The sequence below is a fragment of the Meleagris gallopavo genome, chromosome 1, assembly GCF_000146605.3.
Source record: "Meleagris gallopavo isolate NT-WF06-2002-E0010 breed Aviagen turkey brand Nicholas breeding stock chromosome 1, Turkey_5.1, whole genome shotgun sequence".
Classification (NCBI taxonomy): Eukaryota; Metazoa; Chordata; class Aves; order Galliformes; family Phasianidae; genus Meleagris; species Meleagris gallopavo.
In genome coordinates this window covers 167045051-167051691 of record NC_015011.2, presented here as the reverse complement: position 1 = coordinate 167051691, position 6641 = coordinate 167045051, and positions in this window count along the sequence as shown.

The following is a 6641-nucleotide window of genomic DNA, read 5'->3' as shown; positions in this document are numbered from 1 at the left end:
AAAAAAATAAACACCTGATTCCACATCCAGAGAATGGGAAAAAACAAGCTCTTCTTAAACTGAAGAGAAGAGAAACTACAATTTGAGTAGAAACCTATTGGAGAAACTTAATTTTTTCCTGATGGCTAGATAAAAATCTCATGGAAAAATGACTTAGAAATTACACTACTTGATGAAAAAGAAGTACTATTTCTGGTTTGTAGACTTTGAGGACCAAAAAATTTTGGTCCTTTTTCTAATTCTTATTTTTTATCTTGCTTATCCCTTTGAATAATAGAACTAGGAAGGCATGTAACATCTTTGTAACAATATTTCCAAGCAGAAAAGCGTTTGGATTTAAAACCACATATAGAAATTTTCCTATGTCCATAAACAAGGGTTCTGTTTGGTTCAGAATAAGGTCATATAACTTATATATGAACAGACATGCAATAGAAAAAAATGGAAAGTGTCTCTGAAGTACTGAAGTATTTTATCAAACAAATTGAAATACATTTTCATAGTAACATGTCTCTTCCCACAGAAAAATCTGTGTTGCAATATGATCTTATATTCACAATAATTTAAAATAAGTGTGCAGCAGCAGAAAGAGATGGATTCAAACCCAGTATTTCCTTATAACTGTGCACAGAAAGATAGAACAGAGTCTTCAAACGGAAGAATACTGAGAGACAAATAGTGTACACTTTCTAATATAAGAGAAAATCCACTGCAGTACAGTGTCATCCAGTGCAGCAAATTTTCTGCAGTGCTGGCAAGCAAGTAGATGTGACTCAATAGATACATTTATTTGAGACAGCACATAGGAAACATAAAGCCAAAGATTTCTTTGACACAGAAAGCACTTAACTTCATTCTTAACCCAGTTCTTTAAGTGTTTCTAACAGATATTTTCAACATTACATCATAAATATTTCCCATTAGCCAGAGAATATAGATTGCATTGGTCTGCAGTCACTGCCAGGAGCTTGCTTTATATCCTTGCTTACCTTTTCAAGAAGTTTGAGTATAAACGTATCACTGGCTGATGTCATTTGCTGATGACACATAACTACTCATTGGGAAACCACCTCTTTCTGGAAAGTGGGAAGTTTCTACTTATTTGAATAACTTCATTAACAGAAAGCAACTTTTTATATTTTTCTTATCTGAAATCACTAAACAAGCATCAATTAAATCTCATAAAATTGACAAAAGACAGTTTGGCCTGCAAAGTAAACTTGATTAAAAACTACCCAAAAATCTGTTACAAAACTGAAGTATTTTGCTGAAATTGTCTTTCTATAGTTTGGTGCAGTAAGTTTGAATCAGTTCTCCTACTCTTCAGTCCTCATATGAAACTATCATAGCCAGCTTCTAAGCCAAATAGCTGTATGATCATGGCCTAGTAAATATGCAAGAACTAGAGGAAAGTGCTCTTATTTCTTTTGCAAGCTGATGTATTTCTAAACACACATTCCAGGGGCTAAGTATTATACAAATTGAACACTTCTGAAATACTAATAATAACAAACAAAAGAGTTAAGTGCAGAGGGGCCAAAGACAGCATTTATTTCCATACAATAGTTTTACTTTCGCAATTATTTCTTTTAATGTTCAAGCCAGTTCTTTGATGGCACTGAGGAAATGTCAAGGGAAAGTGCTTAAGAGACTATGAAACTTGTATACTCTTTGCTAATAAAGAGCAGAGCAAGAAGGCACTTATAAATGCAAGAATTTCAAACTCTTCTCAAATGTGTAAGTAAAACTTCCTCTTAGATCTACCTCTGGGAGGTGACTTTATATTATGTTCTTTAAGAGAAGACCTAACTTTACTCTTAACTACAGCAGAGTAACCATTACTCCAATTTCTCTTCGGATAACTGACTTAAGAGGGACTTAAGAGTCCTTGCAGTGTTGCAAGGACTGCTGTTGGCACACATTTTTTAGTAGTAATTGTTTTCTTGTAGCCTTTGGTTACAGCAAAAGGACGGGATTTAGAACACCCACTTTAACTTTGCAACACCAAAAACCAGAGGTTAAATTTGCACATTGATTTCAGTGACTAAAGTACATTCCAAAGTACCATAATGAATCTAGTCCAGGCCTCCATATGGGACGCACAGTAATGAGTTTATCAAGGGCATTTCTTTCATGCTACGTTGACAGTTTTCCTGTTTTCATTTCAGAATACTTAATGAAGCTTCTATCTTTCTACTTAAAGTGAGAAAAATCTACTCAATAACAGTAAAATGAGCCCCAGATTACACATAGATGACACATTCTAAGAAGTATTTCTCATCTCTGTTCTAAAGATTACTTCTGAATACTGCATCTATTTATGCTCCACAATTTCAGTAGGCATCACTGAACAGAACCCTATGTATTTGGATAAAATATCAAACAGAAGAAGATTCATGCAGTTTTCATAAATTATGACAACACACAAGAGCCTCTGAGAGTGTCTGTGTATGTCTGTGCATCAAATAAGTGGATGATACCCAGTAATCATAGAATGGCTTAGGTTGGAGGGAACCTTAAAGATTATCTAACCTGCCTGCCCCACCAGATGAGGCTGCCCAGAATCCCATCCAGCCTGATCTTGAGTACCTCCAGAAATAGGGCATCCACAACTTCTTTGGGCAACATGTGCCAGCACCTCACTTGAGTAAAAAATTATTCTAACAGATTCTGCTAGTTCTCTATCAGTTTTACCTCCTTCCTACTAGTTTTTAAAACACTAAGACAAACAACAGATTGTCCTTCAGACCACAGGAGACAGATGGGTGGCACAAAGGAAAAAACATGAGATGCAAGGAAGGCCTTGTGAGAAGGAACAAGACAGAGTATCCCCTTCTGGGAAAACACAAAGAAATGAAAAGGACTCTTGGTTTGCCTGACAAGTCCACTTCCAAAACTGTGGTATCTTCAAGCAAACACTGCTCTGAGCTCTAGTTCATGCACAAGAATCCCTCATCAGAAGCCAGAGGCTGTTCTTCCATGTCCTGTCCCGCACGGGGAAAGGTGTCAAGTATTTCCAGCTTCCTACATTCCACTGCATTTCACTCTACTTTTTTATGGTCTTGGTGGAAGAAAACCCATCATTAAATAGTATCCGAAATGTTAATATTGAATATAGAATTTTAAATTGTTGGCAGAAGGAATAGTGCTCACTGCAAGAAATCTGCCTATGGCAGAACAGATTGAGCCATTTGTATGTAATAGTCAGTGTTTGTCAAATCAAAGCCTCTCCCTCGCTATAACTCTAAAGTCTGATTTATTCAGTCCCACCTCTTCTGAACACCCAGTACTCAACTTGTTTATTGGCCCTGCACCTCCATCTAGGACAACCCACACAGAGGCTGTGTCTGACAGAGAGTTGCATGTCAGTGGGGATCCTGCAGATTACAGTTCTGGAGGTGGAGGCTGTCATCTCTTCATGCACTGATTCTGAGTAATAATAATATTTCCAGTGATAGTTTAAGATCCAGGTAAACATTTATCTCCTAGGTTTTGTTCAGATACTGTCTACACAAAGAACTCATATTGTTTTTCAGCTGTTAGCAAGATTATCCACTATTCCCAGTAACATATTGTTATACGTTGAATTCATTGTTGGGCAAGTGCTTAAAGAAGAAAAGTTTCACTTGCTTTTTTAAAATGCGGTAGTGAAAGTGAAGTGTACATGTAAATTGAAGGTCAGACTATGAATCTCACAGGAACTATTTATTTATTTTTTGCATAAATTCATATGCAAATGCATCAGAACCTGATACTTACTTATGATTTTGTAACTAAAGAAATTAATCTCAATTTTTAAAGTAGCATTTTTTAAAAAACAAATTCTAGATAAGTTTCAAATCCAGTGCTTATCTTACTGAAGACCATAAGGGTTTGAGCAAGAATGTGTCAGCCAAACAAAAAAGTTCTTAGAGGAATTAAATTATTTACCTGTCCTTATCTTTGATCTCCATTGTCTGTTCTCCTTTGATATCTTCTCAATAGAAACATGAAGCAGATTCTGGACTTATAAATTAGAAAATGATTTTTCAGTCTTCTTTGCTTGGTGGCTCATCACCTCCTCTTCAGTGGACATTGGAAAGCCCTAACTTAGCTTAGTTTTCACTCCATTCCTTAATTCCAAAAGACTGCTTTATGTCTCATCATCTACTACTTCTCCAGTTTTCTTCTAAAACTCTGTGTTAATTGTTCACAGACCTTGCCTTTCTCATAATCAGGAACAGACTTAAGCAAGGTCTTGCTTAGTTTTTCTTAACTGAATTCAAGGCAATGCTTTTGTGCAATTGATTTCTAATAATTTTTCTGGAGAAGGGGCGGAAGTGTCACAGCTGCTGTTTCTGCTTTTTCTTCCTTTCTTCTGGAAACAGACAAAGTTGGAAGATTATTTGTGAAAGCCAAAGTCTTGACTTGTCTTCTCCCTCACACCTGCTAGAAGCCACTTCTTAACATCAGCTCAGGAGTTCTGGAAGAATAGACACAAGAGAAAAGGGGTGAACCATTAGTATAACAGAGAACTGAACTGAAAAGTATGGAGAGTCATTTCCTCTGAGGGCATTGTATTAAGTGAGTCATGTTACTAATTATAAACTGCCTTCTGCATTACAGTGCCTGTAAGCACGTGGAGAGCTGAAAAAAAACGATGAGGTTTCCTGCTTTTCTTCCAATACAGTATAAGTGCAATCAACACAGTAACTAACATAATAACTACATAATATAAGTACAAAGTTTTTCAATTTCTTCCTTGCATTGGTGTCTGCTAAAAAAGACTCTAGAATATATTACAGCTTTGACAAAAGATTATTCCATTGAAAAAAAGAGCAGGCTGGGCAGAACAGTAATGGGGAAGGACTTTACCCTTCTACTCAAATGGCTTGCAACTAAAGGAAGAGATTAACTACCTTGCAATGAATTTCCATAGGGAGAATTCAGTCTTCCCATCTAATCCCCCCTTCCCAGCTATATAGGTCACATTCACCCTATGCTGCCCACACCGTCAGGAGCTATTTCCTTCAAGCTGACACACAGAATTTTTGTAGCAACAGGAGAGTTTATAAATGAGGCAAAGCATGTGCTGCCAGACAGCGGAAAACATTTCATTCAATACATGTACAAAGTTATTGCCAAAGGAAAGTATGTGTGAGAGAGTTGGGAGAAAGACATCGGTATTCCATTAATGTTCAGCATCTTTGCAAATGTAAACCTTCTCTGAGCCTCTGACAGTATTTGCAAGTCTTTATATAATGTGCAGTTGTGTATAACCCTCTTCAAACAATAATACAGAGAGCCATTCTTTCCTGACCCAGAAAGGGAAACAACAGGATAAACTGCAAAAGGTAAATTAGTTTACTGTGTAAGTATGATGTTGAAATACATATGGTATAGAAAAAAGGAGGGTAGAATTTGTGAGTTGAGAGTTTTTTTCCCAATATTCAGAAATTTCTCTCTTCAGTAAATAAATAAGTATCAAAGTATATGGAATGAAAATGAATTTTGAATGCATTATCACAGAGAACATAGCTTGAGATAACATGTTACTAAATGGCTTTAATATAATTTTTTCTTTCTAAAGATGCTAGCCAAACAAAAGTTCCATGATTAAGAGACACAGACTTAAGCAACAGTCATGCAAATGGGACTGGACTGGCTCCACCCTCTGGTGCTGAGGTAGCTGGCAGGGTGATTACCGAGCTGCTCTCTGCCATTTACCAGCACTCCTGGTTATCTAGAGAGGTACCTAGACTTCAGCAAAGCCTCTGACACGGTCTGTCACAGTATTCTACTGGGGAAACTGGCTGCGCATGGCTTGGACACAGGGTTCCTATACCCTTCTTTGGGTAAGGAACTGGCTAGACAGCTGTGCCCAACAGGTAGTACTTAATGTAGTTAAGTTCAGCTGGCAACCCATTACAAGTGGTGTCCCCCAGGGGTCGGTACTGGGGCCCATCTTGTTTAATATATTTATTGATGACCTAGATGAGGGCACTGAGTGTACCCTCAGCAAGTTTGCAGATGACACCAAGTTGACAGGTACTGTCAATCTGCCTGAGGGTAGGGAGGCGCTTCAGAGGGATCTAGATAAGCTGGATCACTGGGCTGAGGTGAATGGTGTGAGGTTCAACAAGGCCAAGTGCCAGGTCCTGCACTTTAGCCACAATAACCCCATGCAGCGCTGTAGGCTTGGGGCTGAATGACTGTGAAGAGGAAAGGGACCTGAGTGTGTTGGTTGATGCTCAGCTGAACCATGAGCTGACACTGTGCCCAGGTGGCCAAGAGGGCCAACTGCATCCTGGCCTGCATTAGAAATAGTGTGGCCAGCAGGAGCAGGGAGGTGATCATCCCCTCTACTCAGCACTGGTGAGGCCACACCTCGAGTACTGTGTTCAGTTTTGGGCCCCTCACTACAAGAAAGACATTGAGGCCCTAGAACATGTCCACAGAAGGGCAACAAAACTGGTGAGGGGTCTGGAGCACAAATCTTATTAGGAGCGGCTGAGGGAGCTGGGATTGTTTAGTCTGAAGAAGAAGAGGCTCAAGGAAGACCTTATTGCACTCTACAACTTCCTGAAGGGAGGTTGATGAGGAGAGGTTTGGCCTCTTCTCCCAGACAACAAACAGAACCTGAGGAAACGGCCACAAGTTGT